Here is an 18,947-nt window from a genome sequence, read left to right on the forward strand (position 1 = left end):
ACCATGCGCATAGCTCTGGGGAGAAAAATTGCAATAAGTACCTTAATGCTACACAGTTGGAGATCATTACTGTTTGTGCTGTAAGTCTGATACAGGCAGGCAGTTGGGTCTGACCTGCCCCGTTTTTAAGCAGATTTTTTTAATTCTGGACACCAGGGTTATCTGGATCTGGGCAGAACTCCTTGAAAGATAAGAAATTATTAATAATAGAGGTGAGAGGTTTTTCTAGGAAAGATTTGTCTTGAACTTGTTCACATTACCAATGCTTTCTGCAGTATTAGAGAATAATCCTTCCATCAATATTAGAAGGTTGTTTGCAAACAATTTTTGGAGAAAGGGACTGCTTTTGCAGTCAGCCAATATGAAAGCCTTTCCTCCAGAGCAACTGGCTTTTGTTTTCTTTTGCTTTCTTCTGCTATTTTTTGGCTTCTCCAGAATTTGTCTTATCTTACCTTGCTTGAACTGTGCAGCAGAGTCTTTAGACCACGTAGATTATTGCAGCAACTTTAGGGCAAGCCTTGATGTGTAGGTAATTTCTCCCTGATGCCCCCCTTCTCTCCGACCACTCACTTGGCTCTGGGCTGCCCTGCTTGGCTGAACTCGGGTGAAGGAGACAGGTACCTGCTTCTCATGCTGAGTAGGCAACAGTTGAGACATAAGAAAAAGAAACCCTTTTTCCATCCTCCTATTTGTGTGACTGGATTTACTACTGAAAATGTTCTTAGCTGTAACTTCACTCTACAGGCATCTCTGCTTTTATATTCTGTAATTGATGAGACATTTAGCTCATTTTCCAAGAGCATCTCCTTTGCTTTTCACAGGGCAAAGCTCAAATGTGTCATTATTTACTACATTGCGGCTGGTTAAATCAGTTTCTTTTTAACAACAATTTTTTCCATGTCAAGTATTTGATAAGCTTGTTTCTTTTCATTATAATTTATTGCCAGTTATGTTTTCCTTGCTCAGAAGCCGTAATGTATGACATGAAAGCAAGCTCTCCCCTTCCTCCCGGGCTACGCTTGTCAACTGTGTTCACTCATAGCTGCTGCCATTTTAAAAACTGGTTCCTGCTCTTAGATCTTGAAGGTGTATGATTTAAAAATCCAACAGCTGAGACTTGCAGTGAAACGCAGTGATTTTGCTGGAAAAGACAACCCTTCAACCTATCTTTTGCCTTAGGGAAATCACAAAGAAAATACACTAGTTGTCCAGTCCCTCTTCTTACCTGGAGTAAGGCTGTCTAGACAATTAAATCCTCACCTTTCTGGGACTAGTTAATGCCTGCTGGGTTCTGATCAAACAGCATTTCCTCTGTTGCTTGTCTCTGTTGAAAGATTATCACCCTTTTCTCAGGTGAATTGCCCATACTGGGGTGGATTCACTCTGTCCACCATTCCCACAGGAGGTTATTTGTTGCTGACGGCAAATCACTTGCCATTTCCTCAGCTCTGGTGGCCAGGAGGGTTGGATAGGTTGCTGAGAAGTGTGCTTTGTGGCCATTGCAAATACGAGTGACTTGTTTTAAGAAATCAAGCACAGAGGAGTAGTTATGGCCAGGTGATGTTTCTTATACATGGGGTAGTCCCTTTCATGGTATCACATGGGAACTTGTGTCCTGTCTGATTTGGTGGATGATGTTGGAAGCTTGTCCTTATTTTAGATGACAGAAGCACAAATCAGTGTCTACTTATCTATTTTGTTCAGACAAGCAACAACATATTATGAGAAAATAGTTTCCTTTTAAAGCAATGATTGTAATAATCGTGTTCCTTAATAATAAGATCTTTCTGGCACAAATTGCCAATGGGACCATTGACTGTGAATACAGCTTAGGATTTATCATAAGGCCTGCTACTTGTTAAGCTCAAAAACACCCCAAGGTGTAGATCAAATCAGGTATCAAAGAACTCACACAAATAGCCTATATAACATATGTTGTCCTTAAGGCAACAAGTTACTGAACAGATGTTTTTGCATCTTCCACTGCCACTCTGCATTGCTGCTGCTAACTAGGTATTTCGCCTTCCCATCCAGTAATACTCCTGTGCAGCAAAGATGTGATTTAGATTTGGTTTCAGGCAGAAACTTTAAAGGTGAAGGTGGTAATTTTATCCAGGTTTTTTTATTTTTCTTTTTTTTTTTTTCCTTTTATTTTTTCCTGTGCCATTGCTTCAGTGTTGTTGATATAATCCTCTAATATATGATGGCGAACACTTCCACCCTTCAGGAAGATGCCGTTGGAGAACAGTTTCAGGTTATTGAATCTTTCGTTGTTGTTCAAATCCTTCCTTAAACATTAATGTTCTTCATCCATTCTACTTTGAAGCCAACCAGACATTTTAATTGGCTCTAGTGTGCCTTGATCCAGTCTGTGATAGCTGCATAATGTTGCCATCATGCTGGACGTGTTGTTAAAAGGAGTTTGTATTTAGCCTTTCCTCTAAAGGAACACCAACTTTTCTCTTAGTTGTTACTAACTCATTGTAGTAGGGTCCTGTTGTGCAACTGGTTGTGAACAGTTGAGCAAGCTCTGCCCAAAGAATATGTACTCTTAGTAAAAGCAGACCAGGCAGGATTAATGTCATCATTGGTAAAAATTTGAGGCAGAAAGAGGGCCAAAAAACTTGCTCATTTTTACTCAGGGGCATTGAGCAGAGCTTAGAAAAGATCAGCTCCCCTGGATCTTAGACCTATGCCTTGTGCTTCCACCAGTTGTTCTGGACCACACCAGCTACTTGCACTTCAGACCAGTGGAAAGGGTGTATGCATCTGAAAGCAGAGTCTGGCCTTTCCTATAGGAATCAATTTGCACATTGCTATGGAGCAGCCACAGGGAAACTGTACAAACCCCATATTGTGCCTGAGATTAAGACAGGAAATACGGGATTGCAAGTTGAAACTGCATGGTAAATTTAAGTGCGTTATACACACTGACTAAAACAACGTGTCTGTCTCTCTGTGTCTATGCTCGTACCAGAGAGGCTCACAATTTGGCTGTGTTTATCCTCATGTTACTCCCAGTTGTTGGAAACTGATTGCTCCTGGTTTCACAGATGAGATCCATTGAGAAGGCAGAACCACAATTACTGTAGTGTATAATGGTTAATTAACCCTTCTTGTCTGGAGGAGATAACACATAAGACCCGTTGCACTACTTTCCCTGTGGAATTAAGTAGCAGTGGTATTAATCCAAGCCTAACACTGAAGTTTTACAATCAGTTGTATTATTATTGCAGTTGTAACATTTTTATAGTCGGAGCAGAAGGCTTCTGAAATTAAAGTGATATTCAGTCTTCTTAAGATTGCTGGGCACCAACTAACCACTCAACCTATAGAAAAGAGGTAGCTGCCTTCTGCCTGGCTTTATCCAGAATTAATGCCACACCTCTGTTTCTGGCGAGTTTTCAATGCAGTTTTCATTTGGAATATCTGGTCACTTAAATAACATGTAGCTTAGAAATAAAGTAGAAGCAATTTTCTGCTTCATTTAAAACATAATCCTAAATTCTGCCAACTTCAGCCTGGCAATTTAATGGAAAGATTTCAGTATGGACCTTTGTGGTCAAATGTTGTGTTATGAAGTCTGGATTGCATCTCTGGTGTACTGACAGTGTGGTTGCATTAGCTCTTGCTTATGAAGGGACAATGTGGTGCATCACCTTCTAGACAGGTTCTCTGGAGAACCATCCCAGCCTTGGCCAGGCTGCCCTTAGGGATCAGTGAACTTTATGTAGACTGGGCCAGGACAATGTGGGCAAGTTGGAAAAAAGGCAATGGGGATCTGCCCGCTGAGCTGAACGAACTGGGTTGTGGAGGAGGACTGGTTCTCTCTGTTATGAGAAGGTCTTGCAGAAGAGACTTCTTGCAGTTTGAAATGCTGAAAAATCATGATTACACCAGCCAGATGTCAATTTAAGGGAGATTCATGTGGAAGCTGATTTGAGTTTGCCAACGGTATAATTTTTTAGTGCTCAAGGAGCAAAACCAGCACAGTTAAACCCTGCTTTCCTGTTGTGTTATCTCCAAGGGGACTTGCCAAATCACCCTGACTTGCCTCCCTCTACATGGGAGTCCAAGGGAGCATGTGGGATTCTGCTGGGGTGGGTATCAGGGCATATGGGTAGTGGGGTCTCTAGTCCTTGGAAATGCATCAGACAGCAGATCTTAGTCCAGGAGTTTACTGTAAAAACAGCGACTAATCTCTACCCCGATGTGGTTGGTTTGGAAGTACACAGGGATATGTAATCAGGTTTCCTCGCAACAGGCTGGTGATTGTTCCATGAGAAACTGAGTCAGTTCATTACACATTGTGCTGATACACAAAAGTCCTGACTGCTTGGAGCACTTAGAGATCCTGTGACTTCAGCAGGGAAGTGTAGCATCTTGAGCCTATCTTTTCTCATAGAAACCACAGTGGCAGATGTGATCCAAAACCCCATGCTCTTGCTAGGTTCTGAGGAGTTTAACTTTTTTTTTTTTAACTAGAGTGGGTGTACTATTGCGTTTTTTTCAGAGTTTCATAGATACAAGACTTCCTACATCATATTGTTTAGCACAAGGGTTATTTTTTTTTTTTTACAGCTTGTGGATCCCCAGAATTTCCAGAACTCATTGCAGGGGACTGGACTTGATGACCTTTGAAGGTCCCTTCCAACCCAAACTATTCTATGAAAACTCTATCAAAAGTACTGCAAAAGCATGGCTGCTGCCATTTGGTTTGTCCTCAGTTATCTTCCCTGGTCCTTCAGAACCAGTTATGGATATACAGACCGCAGGTTGAAAACCTGTGCCTCATTGCAGGCTTCCTCCCAGGTGCTTGCTTCTTGTCTTGGAAATTCTGATTTTATTAGAAATATTTCTCTCCTTGGTTGCTTCTTCCCCGTTTCACTGAGTCTCCTTCGGAGCAACCGCTCTCCAGCATTCCTCCCATCCCACTGCCATGATGCTGCCTTTATTCCTGGTCAAATTCCTGAAGCTTTTCCCCCTCCCCGCTGCATTCATGTGTCCCAGAACAGGGTTTACCCCAGGCTTCCCATTGCGTAGGGCTCTGTACGGCTGCCAGACGATACTCGCTGTATAGGCTGCGGGTGATTCTCTCAGCCTCTGGAATGAATTATTTTATTGCTGCCAGCTTGTCAGAGAAATCAGCTTGAAAGCTGAGCCAGGGAGCAGTCCTGGGAGCGACCAATTCAAAGTGGAAGCAAGTCACCATCGAGCAAAATAAATAGGGGAACGCATCAGCTGGATACTACGAATGCTGGTTTATAAGGGAATTTCAAAAGAACCAATTAGACTTTAACAGGGAACCAGGCCTTATATTTAAAGCTCATAAATACACAAATCATGACATTCTAATTAAGCATCGCTGTTTTCCAAGGTTTTGGTTTTTTAAGGGTAGAGTTTTCTGTTTAACTGCCGTTCTTGTAAAGATTTGGCATGGTCTGGGATGTTTTTCTCTTGCTGGTTACCTCGCAAGGAATTTGCGTTCCCGCTCGGTGCCTGCGCTTTGGTGTGCGTGCTGCCACTGAAAAGGCTGTGAGCCATAAATAAAAGAACAATATGACCACAAGCACCCCCTGCAGAGGAAGAAGAAAGACATGCATAAAATAATATGCCGGAGAAAATCGTACACCAGATAATTTATCCACCCCTAATTATTTCTGGGCCAGAATAAGGTATTTCAAATAGTAAGAAAGCAACTGTCTTATATTTATTCTAGTGATTTCAAGCCATTGGCCTGTTGCAATTTGATTCAATTTTAGTTGGCTCTTTGTCAAGAAAAAGGTCACCAAAAGTGATTTATGAGCACCGCAAAATCAACAGCATATACGTTTCTGAAGCAGAAAGACTATTTTTTTGTGCATTTCTGACACTTTCAACCATTCAGACTCCTATGTCTTGAAAGAAAACACATCTCAGGTGTCACATTAATCTGGTTGGTATGAGATTATGGCTTGCAACTTGCTGATTTTGGATATGGATGCCTGGTCCATTTAAACGACTTCAGCATAAAGAGAAATAATAGACTACAGTGGCACAGTCTTTCAGAAGGCGAGACAAAAAAACTGTGCTTGTTAAAACAGAAATATACCCAAGAAGCAGGAAATTTAATATTATTAATGAAAACAGAAGGAATTATTAGGAATACTTTCACACGACAGAGTTCCTCATTCAGGACGTATTGCCGCGGAGACTTTACCAAGGGGACTTGCTGAATCTTTTCTCCCGAACGCATCTGCAGCTCTGTGAACATTCCTCCGCTATAACTTATGATGTATTTGTAGCATTTGCATGTAATCTGTCAGGCAGGGCCTCTGCTATAGAGCGTGGGAGTTTCGGGCCCGTGGGATTTGTGAGGCTGCAGATGCAGAAGTTGAAGCCGGTCAGATTCGTGGCACGGAGAGGGGTTTCCCCGGTGTTAGAAGAAGTGAAGAGCAAACCCCGAGTGCTCTGCAGTCCGACTGTGCACAGGCTATTCTCACAAGGTTTCTGTTTTCAAGGCTTGGATGCTTTTTGGCATTGGAGCACTCCTTTTAAGCTGATCCTCTGCAATTTTTCAAGGTTCACCCACAAGTCATAGTTACCCTGGAGGATAACAGCACATGGATGCAATGAAACGCATTCATAAAAGTGCTTGTTTTTGCATTGATGGGGCTCTAACTGCTTGTTGTCTCTGAGCATGATTTAGGGGGATATAAATGTAGCATCTCAGCCTTACACATTCATAACTCCTTCCATCAAAAAATCTCAAAGCATTTTACACACAGATGTAACCGGATAATATGTCCTGTTGTCTGTGTGGCATCTCCAACATTGGTTATCATCGTTCTAAACCATATGCCAGGGTCTAGAGTATTCCCTGAAGTATTTTACATAGGACGAATACATGTAAATAAAATATCTGGCAACCTATGAATGGCTCACAGGATTTTAATCAACTGCACAGTTTTAAAATTGGCATTTAAATCCCTCTCACATCTGTTGTTTAAAATAGCCAACAGCATGTGGGATACATTCAGTATGCAATATTCATATGAGTATGTTAATAATAGTATATGTTATTATGGTAAAATATAAGGTGTGTAACTGCAGTGTATATTAGAGTATTTAGAGGTTTTGAAGAAAGCACTGTTTAATAAATAAAATAAAAATAAATATTTTTCCCATAGATAGGTTGGAGATATATATTCTCTTTGTTTTAAATGGAGGACCTAAATCATGCTGTCCAAGATCAGTCCTTACGTGGTAACTCACATAGAAAGTGAATAAACTGCACCTGCTTTAGCTTCAAAATATCAAAGGAGGTGAAATACTTATTGGAAAAAGTGGTTTATGGAATGTCTAGGTGAGGTCAGAGGTGAAAGATAACTGGTTAGGTGTTCACTAGCTGTGGTTCATTGACAAGCACTGAATTCAACTGCAACCCTCATCTGTTTTCTCAATGCATTTGTATGGTCTTTGTGCCTTTGTTCCCTGCCTGCAAAACAGCATCGCTCATGCAGGTTCTCTGCCACTCTTCCTTCATCTCAGTGAAGCCTCGAAGAGAAGTTCAAGGTATGAAGTGCACTAATAGGGGGTGTGTTGCGTCTCTGACTGTAGAAGGTTCTGAGTCTTGGGGAGAGCCGCCCTCTTCTCTTTAGTGCCCAATGACAGAACCCGAGGGAATGGCAGGAAGATGTTCCGGAGAGGTTTAGTTTGAACATTAGGAAAAGGTTCTTCACCCAGGGGGTGCTGGACATGAACAGGCTCCCCAGGGAGGTGTCACAGGCCCAAGTCTGACAGTGTTCAAGAAGAGACTGGACAACGTCCTCAGACACATGGTGTGAACTGTGGGGTTGTCACATGCAGGGACAGGAGTTGGACTCAATGATCCTTGTGGGTCCCTTCCAACTCAGGACATTCTGTGATTCTCGCTGTCCAAACAAAACGGTATCACTGCAATTCAGAACCCAAAAGCTGGTGAATTCTACCTAAAAATATCTTGGATTTCACATATTTTCTTAAGTAGCTCCTGTCTCTGGTCATTTCTGGTCCTAATCTGGTTGTTATTCTCATACACTGCTGGTCATGTGCTAGGACAAGCATTCAAATAAACTAAAACAAAAGAAAACAAAAACAACAAACCCACCAAACAAAAAACAATGAAAGAAAAAGGGGAATTTAATTCCATCCCACAGGAATGACTTTACTACACTATCCATTGTTTTGAAGTATGTTTAAGAAATTTGTAATGACAGCGTTGGGATTAGGTAGTTGACTGTGGAGCAACCGTTTTTACAATTTGTGTTTTACCCCACATGGAAAGCTATAATTTACTCCAAATAATTAGGTTAGGTTTAATTTTGGCAAGACATAGGCCCATATTATCCAGTGTAACATACTGTAATCCTCACATTATGTGGGGTGCCAAGTATTCAGGGTTTTTTTGGGAGCCAACAAAATTGCCACTTGCCCAGAGTTGTTCTTGGACAGAATTGTAGAAGTGGTAACATTTTGCTACTTAAACCAGTTTATAATTAGTCTGACAATGACCCAGACATGTATGTAGCAGTCATTGAACATGATGTAGAGGGTAGATGGCACTTCACTTGCAAAATGATATATTTAACAGCTTATGAGGGCCATGTGGAAGGACTTGACATCATCAGGCACTGATGTTACTTTCTGTCTTTCATATTTGGGCCTCAAAATGTCTGTTTCTTTAATTACTTCTCATAATGTAGAGTATAGTGGTCAGAGACATTACACCACTGTCATATTGCTATACAGCACTGCATACCAGTCTGTTAATAAAAGATAATATAAGTTTAAAATTTAAAAAGTGCTAAATTTGTTTTTCCTCTCTCAAATGCCTTTTCTGTACTTCCTGTCTTAGTGGTTTACCTGTCCTTTAGAAAGTCCATTTATCAAAATATATTTTACTATATAGTCATAGGTTGGTAGCTGTCGAGGGGCTGACAGCTGCAAATGACAGAATTTTTTAAATCCATATTTATTGTAAGTATGTACTGTTTTCTGAAATATTTTTCTTTACTTTGGAATCTGAGAGGAAGAGTTCCCTAACAACATTTTGTGCCTTATTTAATAAAACTAACATCTTAGACAGTGAAATTTTTATATGTCTCTAACGCCCAGTTAAAAACTGTCATCCTCTGTTGATTTCTTAGCACTTTTACCTCTTACAGGTGCTGTGATTTCTTGAAATCAAAATTAAAACATAATAGGCTAGTGATGGATCTTGCTGAGGTGTGATTTTGCACCTCAAGCAAACACCCATGGGACCCACTTTTTCCATTAAAGATGTTAAGCAGCAGTCCTCTCAGAGAGTTTGCTTCATTTGGTAATTGTTATACTGCATAGGATGTATTATTTTCTTCCATAGGAGATATTTTTATTTTCTACCAGAAGACTATGAAATATGTAAGCCCATAAAGAATGTTTCAATAATTTTCATATTGGTGTTGAAGAAACAGCTGGATCCACATTCCTGTCTGCAAAGTCCAGTGTAGCAGTTCCCAGTTCATCATGATGGATTGGGTAATTCCACACTAAGGAATTAACTCAGTGTTTGGAAGGGATTGATTATTTTTGTTCGATTATAAATACCATCCAAAAATAATTCCTGTACTTAGGCACTGACATATATGATCTCTCTTTCCTTCCAGCCCCTCTGGAAATTTCTTTGCACTGGTTATGTTGACCATGTGAAAGTTCAGGGTGATAGAGCACGTATCAGTGATGTTCCTACACATCTCAGTGAAGGAACTAATAAATATTGATCAGTGCTACTAGGGCGGGATGTGATAGAGGTATAACTTTATGGGGAACAGCAGCTGCACAGTGGTTAAAATAGAAGGCTGAGAGCCAGGTCTTATCAGTTTATCTTCGTCTCTGCTGTAATCTTCTTCTCATCATTAACCTTGCGTTAGTCCTTCCAGTGGCATGCCTCCCTCCCCCAACCCTAAGCAATTTAGAATTGTTGAAGATGGAATTTTGGCCTCTGTTCTTGGGTGGAGTGTTCATACCACCTCGGTTTTGGCACGCTCTGTACGTGGCTGAGGTTCCCTCCGTCATCTCTTTTGCAGTCAAGAGAAGAGAGGTAGATGTCAACCTGACCTTCTTCTCATTCTCACTCCTAACTTGGGCACTGGAGTTAGGTTTCTAAAATAAGTACTATTTCAACATCTTTATTTGTCAGATAACCATTAAAATCACATAGTTCTTGTCAATGTTTTTAAGCTTACTATAAGTAACTAATGATTTATTATTATAAATAATAAATTCAATACAATTGTTATAAATTCAGGTAGACTGATTAGTGTTATAAATGAAGCTTTGCCTTTCAACTCTACAAAAGCACAAGACCTTCATCATTTCCCCATCAGACCAAAACAGATGGATGCTAAAAAATACATTTCTTGAGGAACCTCAATACATGTGACATCCAGTCCGTGCCTGCAATACGCAGGCAGTGATCTCTTTTAACAAGGACTGTCTTTTGTGCTGTTTGTGAACAATGTCTAATACACTGGGAAGCTATTTCTAAGAAATCTTTAATGTTATCATATCGTGGTCCAAGAATCAATTAAAAAATACTGGGAGATAATATAAGTTTGTTCAAAGTCTGGAACAGCTAATTGGTAATTGCTGTTTTTTTGTGGTACTATTTCATGCTCAGAAATTGCTGGTGACAAGGCAGAAGTGTAACCACTCCTCTTGTTCTCTGATTTCTTCTCCCTTTCATCCCCTCCAGTAGTAGATCAAGAATAAAACCACAGACTGGTGCCTGTGGTGCAGAGCTCCCAGGGCTGGTGTCTGCGTGTTCTGGGGCATGCTCATTAAAAAAGTAACCTCAACAACAACAACAAAGAAGGGAGAATTGTTTTCTTACCCCCAGTGGAATGGAGACTTGAGGGCAGGGCGGGAGGTCCTTGTGTCTGGAGGAGTCGGCATGGCGGAAGACCTGTGATTGCCCTTGTAATGTAATTGTTATAATGGTAGGCCAGGGAATTGCAGTGGCTCAGTGAAAACTCCAGCTGTTTCTCCTTGCGGTTCTTTGTGTGGTTACAGCAGGAGGTGGAGCATCCCTATGTGCAGATGTGCCATGGATGAGAACGTGTCTCAGATGACTTTGTGAACTCTGTGCGTAGCGATAGACCACAAGGGGCAAGAGAAGAACTAAAACTTCAGGAAGGCTTCTCCCTCCACACCTTTATGGAAAGTAGTTGGGGAAGAAGGAGGAAAAAGAGTTATAAAGTAGATCTCAACCAGATACAGAGTCATGGGGACAAAGAAGGAGAGGAGAGAGACGGACATGGTATGCCCATGTCTCATCCTGCATGGACTCCGAAGAGCTCCATGCAGGATCCCAGGAGACCTTCTAAGTTCTTTTGTATACATATAGCAAATAGAGAATTTTTTATTCTTCAAGTTCTCCTTTTTCACAAACATCCTTTTCTGTTGTGCTGTTTGACTCTTATTGATCATACCATATTAACAGTAACAGTGAAGGAATTACTAAAGCTCTCTTTGGGAACTAGATGAGCCAACTTTGGCAAAGGGATTTGTAAAATCTCTAGTTCAGTCATAGTCAGACTATTACAATTTTAGATCTTCCAAAGATTCTCTAAGGAAATATGTGATCGCTTTGCATACCAAAGCTTTTTAATGGAGCCCAAACAATAAATCACAGTAGTCTTTAGTGGTCTGCAAGAGTACAGAGAAGGGATGTGTCTATGTTGGACTCCTATCATAGGTTGCAGTATTAAGAAGGAATTGGTGGTAAAAGAGTTAGCTCAGGTGCCAGTAGGAGCTTATGCATAGCAGTGCTAGATTCTCTGTGGGCTGCTGAAACTCTCCAGAGAAGTAGGACTGGTTTGGCCATGCTGTTGGAGCTAGATTGGAATCAACTTGTAAAATAAACTGACTCTGATACATCCATGCTACCCCATAGTCCCTCCTTTTTTCATTCTGTGAAAGGGAGTTGAGTTTTCTGTGGTCATTAAGTAGTCACTTCTGATATATGTTCACCTGTGTGTTGAGATGTGGGATGCAGCAATAACCACCAATTAAGAGCTTTATCACTTACAGGTAACAGGATGGGCCTGTACATCATCGTAACTTAAAAATGTGAGTTACTGATCTTACCTAGGGACAGAAGTCTTGTTTCTTCACGCCCCAACCAGGTCTTTGCTCTGTAGACTGCGGAGCCTCTCCAGTGTTTTGGGGGGCAGTTGGGCTGTGAATGTTTCTATTCCAAAGCATCCTGCTTACAGAGAGGTTCCCAGTGCTGGGACTGAAGTGAAATACATGAAAAATTTTACATGAAAACTGTAATGAAATCACCAAAGCTGAAAATAGCAAAAAAATAAAAAGCCACTAACGCAAACATTTTTATTATTTTCAGGAAATTCCAGTATCGATACCTCTGGTAATTTCTGGCCCAACTGGAGCCAAAGGCAGTAGGCAGTAAATACTTCAGTGCCTGTTAGAGGCAAATTCTCTGCCAGTAGCCTTTTAGTTTGAGTTGGTTTTGTTTTGTTTTGTTTTTTGAGGAAAGTAGAGTGTTCCTTGGCTATGTGCTCCTCTGAGTGTGTTTCTTCTTTTTCCTCTTGAGGGGTTTTGTTTGACTGGGCCCAAGGAGAGGGGTTTCCTTCATGAGATCCTTTTTCTTCCCTTAAAATATTCCTTGTTCCTTTGCTTTCACTGTGCCCTTCCAAATAAATTCTAAACACATTTCCTGTCTTCTCATAGTGTCAGTACTTGTAATACAGTAAGTGACACTGTTAATATAGTAGGCAGGTTAAGGAATGGTGAGGGTGAGATGAAGAGTGGATGGATGAACTATGAAAAACATTCAAAATAGTATCTAAGATTTACACCAGGTTTGTGTTAGTGGGATGTGTTCATTGGAGTTTTGTCCTGTCTGCCTCTGGTGGAAAGGAGGGTTCAGAGAAGTGGCATGTTAAATTAGACCTTAATGATGTGGGGAAATTCAAAATTAGTCAAGATGAGGACTTTGCATCTTAATCTTCTTCATTATTTCAAATCAACCTTGGGATTCATCTATGGATCACCAGTACCAAGGGCCCTTAAGCCATAATTCAGACCTAGCAAAACCACCAAACAAGCTGAAAAATCACAAGATCTCAAAAATCGGTGTTGTGTTGCTTTTCCTCCAAGCTTTTAACATATATTTGTGCAGAGTACTTCTTTACAATCGCAGATGTTAAATGTCATTATTCAATCACAGAAAAAATTAGATTGTCAACTAGTCACCTGCCAGGATCAAGGCTTTCCAGAAACATCCCAAGTAACACAAGATGAGTAATAAAATCCTGACAGCTGGCAGTGGTGGCTTTCACATGGAAATCATGTGCTAGCCAGTAGGTTGGGATGTGTTTCCCTGGCCATTGGGGGTTAATACCAGCTGAAAGTCTAGTGAAACCTGGAGTGTTAATCCACATTAAGAAGATCTGGGGAAAGCAAGTGCCTCAATCCTCACAAACCCAGTGATAGAGTTGTTACTACCTGCATGTATACAGCATGGACCATTCATCTGGGCATCAGATGAACCAGTTGGGATAGCAGAAGACTCCCTAAAACAAAGTACAGAATGATCTTCCCTTTGTGTTTCCCCTTAAATTCCAGAAACTATTACAGCAGATCCTGAATTTATCTGAGGTAAACTGCAGAGCTCTGCTTTTATTTTCAGAATGTACTTACTTTCATATGTATTTATTTTCTGTCTACTGCATCATCAGGACTAGTGAAAAATAAGTCAAACTGCTTCCTGATCTGAGTTTATGGTGCGTTCCCACTGCTCAGTTTTACTGGTTGGGCTCAGCAGAACAAATTCTGACTTAACTCTTTGGAAACACACAAGACCCATCTCCCACAAGCAACTGGTATTTTGCCTCTCACTAGACACCTGTAGCAGCGAAGGACGTTGGGGAGCAAATATGACGTACAAATATGATGCATCTGGGTAAACGCAGGAGTCGCCGCTTAAAGTCGGAGTTCAGAGAGATCTCTTTCATTCATCCATGGGAGAAGGCCTCATTATAATTGTTCAAGCCTGACTGGATTACATCACTTTCCCCCTCATTTCACCCCCTCTCTGCTTGCCTCCCTCCTTTTATTTACACCCCTTGTTCGGCGGCGTTGAGCGGGGGCTGCCTTAATGATGCATGCTGATCGCTTCATTCCCCATCGCTCCCCCCCATTGCCTCCCCCAGCTCTTTGAAGTGCGCTCAGGTCTCAGGCTCCAGTTCAGAGGTCACTTTGTTTATTTATGCAAAGCTGGCTCATCTGTGAAATGGGGCTTTCAAGGCCCCTGACATCAAAGACTCCAAAGCTGGTCCTATCAAGTCAGAGCAGGGACGGGCCTTGCATTATAACAAATTAAATCAACTTTGTGAATCATATAGAAATATTACGGGTAGATTTTTGCTTCAGAAATTGGGCTGTTGTTTCGACTTGGGGATGGACGCTCAGCACGTGGTATTGGCCTGAAAACCAGTCATATCCATTCGGCTAAAACACAAAGGCTTCATGGAGAGTCTGTGGGTGAATAAAATTTGATCCTGGCTTGGTAACAATCTGTGAATATTTCTCATCAGTTTCTCTCTGAGCTGGACCGTTATGCAGAATTTTCTATTTGTTATAACTTTTAAGAGGGAATGGAACAATTCTGCTGTGGTGATAAACAGTAACTACACCCAGCTTATCTGGCACTCTTTGTCCCCAAAGTGCTTTGTCAATGGATAAAGTTACATACAGAAATCACTTTTCTGCAGAAATCCTTCTGCTTTGGGACAGAGAATAGACCAAAAAGACCAATGAAAGGCATTACATGTAGAGAAAGGACAATTTGGCCCGTGATGTCAGCACTTATAATCAGGGCCTCATACACGCAGACATGTCAAGCCTCATGTAAAAACAAGGCTGTGATTGCCCTTCAGCCCCACCACACACTTCCCCAGTGCCAACATCTCAGTCCTGTGGGATCTCAGACCTAGAAGCCAGCTTGGAATGAGGTCCTGAAGCAAGAGAGAAGCAATGGCTGGAGAGCAGTCAGAGATCACACCACTGGGACGACATTCCCCAACAACGAGCCAATGCCTCTGGATCCATGCTGGCCCCGTCTTGTATGGCCAGGTGCGGTATTTGGAGGGGAAAGGGCTACACGAGTTTGTCTCGTGTCTCCAAGTCTATCACCTGATATGATATCCGAGCCTTCCACTTCAGGTTTCTCAACCAGCCAGCGTGCTTTGTAACACCACGGAACCAAATTGTACAGTGAGGACACCTAAATCATATGTATGTTTTCTTAGCCTCAGATACTCGTGACATAAAATTAGTCAGTGCTTATTTTTCAAGGCAGGTTTTCCACTTCATCTTCCAACTGGCTGCTCTCCTAAGCCTGTGATACTGTCCAAGAAGTCCAGTACAGGATGACCTTCCAATACAGGTCACAGAAAAGGGAGCTTGTAGGAAACTTCAGCAGCTCATCCTCCTTAGCACTGCCTCTTGCGGTAATCTGCTGGCAGCAGAGCTGGCAACGCTGCAGAGCTGGTCCCTGCTGCCCTTTGGCTGCAGGCTGATTTTTTTGTATGTACTTATCACCCTGACCTGCCTGCCTCTGTGGGAGGTGACAAGAGTACGAGTAAGCAATCGGCTTATTAGGTCATTTTTGAATACGGCTAAGACTCATGTGATTTCTGCTACTAACTCGTCATTATATATACTTGTCATACATACCTGAATGTGGCTTATTTTTTCAGGTCAACTCTCTGTCTAATAAGAATATTGCCAGGCCAGTTGCATTTGTAAACCTTGGGGTGAAATGCAAACAGCAGGTCTTCAGTTCTGGCAGTATTAACCAGGCTTCATACTCCAGGTTTGGACTGAAACAGATGCCTCTGAACTTTCGGGAAATTTGGCTTTGCTTTCACTGTCATAGATCCCTCTCTAGGAAGGAACAGGCTGACCAGAGTGTGTCTGTGATACAAAAAGATATCCATCCTTGCTAGCACAGGGACTAGAACAAACTGCAAAAGTGTTTCCCTGCCCTAGAAAACAATTTGATATAAAAATTTAAAAAATCAAGGAAGTTCTTCCAAACAGAGAGAAATAGGTTATTTCCATGCAGCCACAGTACTAACTTTGGATGGCGCAGATGGAAGTCAAATCTTGATGATATCTGAAGTATGGACAGGGGTCTTCCATCCTAGGGATCACAGTATCACAGTATCACAGTATGTTTGGGATTGGAAGGGACCTCAAAAGATCATCTAGTCCAATCCCCCTGCTGGAGCAGGAACGCCTAGGTGAGGTCGCACAGGAATGTGTCCAGGCGGGCTTTGAATGTCTCCAGGGAAGGAGACTCCACAACCTCCCTGGGCAGCCTGTTCCAGTGCTCTGTTACCCTCACTGAGAAGAAGTTCTTTCTCAAATTTAAGTGGAACCTCTTGTGTTCCAGCTTGATCCCATTGCCCCTTGTCCTATCATTGTTTGCCACTGAGAAGAGCCTGACTCCATCCTCATGGCACTCACCCTTTATATATTTATAAACATTAATAAGGTCACCCCTCAGTCTCCTCTTCTCCAAACTAAAGAGCCCCAGCTCCCTCAGCCTTTCTTCATAAGGGAGATGCTCCACTCCCTTAATCATCTTTGTTGCCCTACGCTGGACCCTCTCCAGCAGTTCCCTGTCCTTCCTGAACTGAGGGGATGTTCCTGAGATATCTGTCTCCCAAGTGCAGTTTCACTTTATATAATAATAAACTCATTTTTGGCTCTCTGAGACCACAGATGAGAGCTTAAGATGCTCACCCAGGGTGCAAAAGGAGAAGTTCAAATCCCTCTCTGAATGCAGCAGAAGAGGAACTTGACCCTGGGTCACTCACATCTCAGGCTAACACTTTATCATTATCTCACTGGCTATTCTGCTGCCTCACTCACGCTTTTAAGCTTGACCAGAGTTTCCTGGGCTTCAGAGAATCTTCCAAAAATGAGCTTTGCTGAATTTCATCCAATTCCTGGATTTCATGAATGAAGTTTTTTTCATATAGTTCTCAAGGCATGAGTTTGTTGAAATACGGTCATGCTGAAGGTAGGAGCAGAATTCGCTGCATGTTGCTGTAACATTCCTCACCCAGCGTGCGGCCCTGGGGATGGGAAGGAGTAGTTTTGCTCTACAAGAGTTTCCATGTTTATGGCATTTCCCCTGCTCCCCGGGACTTTTGCAATGTGTTGTTGTTAACATCACCACATTCCTAACAAAGACAAAACTGGTTCCAGTGGATCTAGACCAACACTCATAAATGCGTGCAGTTATTTATTTCAGCCTTGCTCCCCCACCAAATTATCTATTTCATAGACTCATCATGGTGGCATTAGTTATCCTGATCTCTTCGCCACAAAATGATTTTTTTCTGCGTTTGGCAGGTTACTCCACAGGTTTGTGATTTGACGGGATAACAACCAACGAAGCATCTTCAAAGGATCAAACAGATTCTGAGCAATTTTACTTACATCAAAAGCTTGGCAGCGAGTCAAGAGGTGTTGAGAACCCCAGTCAGTCCTTGTGTGTAGGCAGGAGGAGCGCACATGGGCTGACATACTGTAACATGAGGCAGGAGGCAAGGGGAGGATATGCTGCTCTTTGTACATCAAGCTGAGTAGGATTAAGATAAAATTGACAGAACATCACCACTTAAATGTCTTAACCACTTTTAAGATATTCGGCAGTTAACAATGGGAAGGAATCCTATACCTCTGGCTGCAGTTTTTCTTTCTTCTCCGTTACTTAACACATTTTTCTAATCGTGCTAGGGGATTTAGTAAGTTCTTTCTCAGAGAGCATCCAAGATTTCATTCGTAGCATCACTGATACTTATGTGAAAATCTGTACAAGTGCCAGAAGGGAATCGATTCAGTATTTTGACTGAAAGGAGACAATCGTCCATATGCCAGCCATCATATATAATGGGTATGTTTGTAATCCCTGCGTTCAGTTTGCCACGGCTGTAAAAATATATTAGTAAAATGCAGCATGTGGGTTACTTGTCTGCTTTGCAACACAGGCTGCAGGCCAGCCGCGGCAGAGACCGGACAGTACGTTTGCACCATGCTAGGGTTGATGTTTCATGCTGCTTCCCTGTGGCGTGGGCTGGGAGCTGGCTGGACCCTGGGGAAAGCCTTCGGGTTTCCAGCAATGGATGGAGGGGGAGAAGGAGGTGGGAAGGGGCAGTCAGCTGGAGGGAGCCGAAGTAATAGCACAGCTCACTGCTGCCCTGAAAGTTTTCTTTCCGCCTCGAGGTGACAGCTGCACATACTGCCGGGGGAAACTGCTGAAGTAACCACAAGGAGAAGGGAAAAATCTGCCGGGGTGAGGGGGGACAAACCCATATGGCATTGCAGCCGCTCTGCATAAGGGACAGCGGCAAGCGAGAGCGGAGCACGTGTCGGCGTAAAATGCTGAAGAGACGGGATGATTTTCCAAAATAGCGGAAACTGGGGTGAGGATGGGGTTAAACACACATTCTTCTCACACAAAGGCTTCACACAAGTTTACGTGATAAACGCTGTTTAGGCACAACCCAACTTCTGAAACAGCTGTAAAGAGCAGTTCAACTATTTGTACATTTTCGGGGCGGGGGTGGGGACATGCTCATGTATAAGCTAAGTTTTTTCTCTCTGCCACAGAGATTACAGCAAGAAATTACCTCTCTTTTGCTCATGAGATGTTTTGCTTATGGGTTTTAGGAACTGGGCGTTTGGAGGGATTCATTCCTTGTGTCAGGTGTTTCCACTTCTCTTAATTTGTTTACTTTTTGTTTACACCATTGTGGAGCAGTTCCTAGTTGAGGTGAATGTTCTTCCCAGCCTTCACTTGACTTATCACTGAAAATCAAACTTCAGCACTTCAGTACACTTTAGCT

At 42.1% G+C, this 18,947-nt stretch overlaps 1 protein-coding gene across 3 annotated transcripts in view; it reads left to right on the forward strand.

The window, feature by feature from the left end:
* Positions 1-18,947, forward strand: part of FGFRL1 (fibroblast growth factor receptor like 1) — a 182,332-nt gene that overhangs the window by 144,464 nt on the left and 18,921 nt on the right. The gene's annotated exons all lie outside the window — the stretch shown is intronic.

Source organism: Patagioenas fasciata, chromosome 4, assembly GCF_037038585.1.
Source record: "Patagioenas fasciata isolate bPatFas1 chromosome 4, bPatFas1.hap1, whole genome shotgun sequence".
Taxonomy (NCBI): domain Eukaryota; kingdom Metazoa; phylum Chordata; class Aves; order Columbiformes; family Columbidae; genus Patagioenas; species Patagioenas fasciata.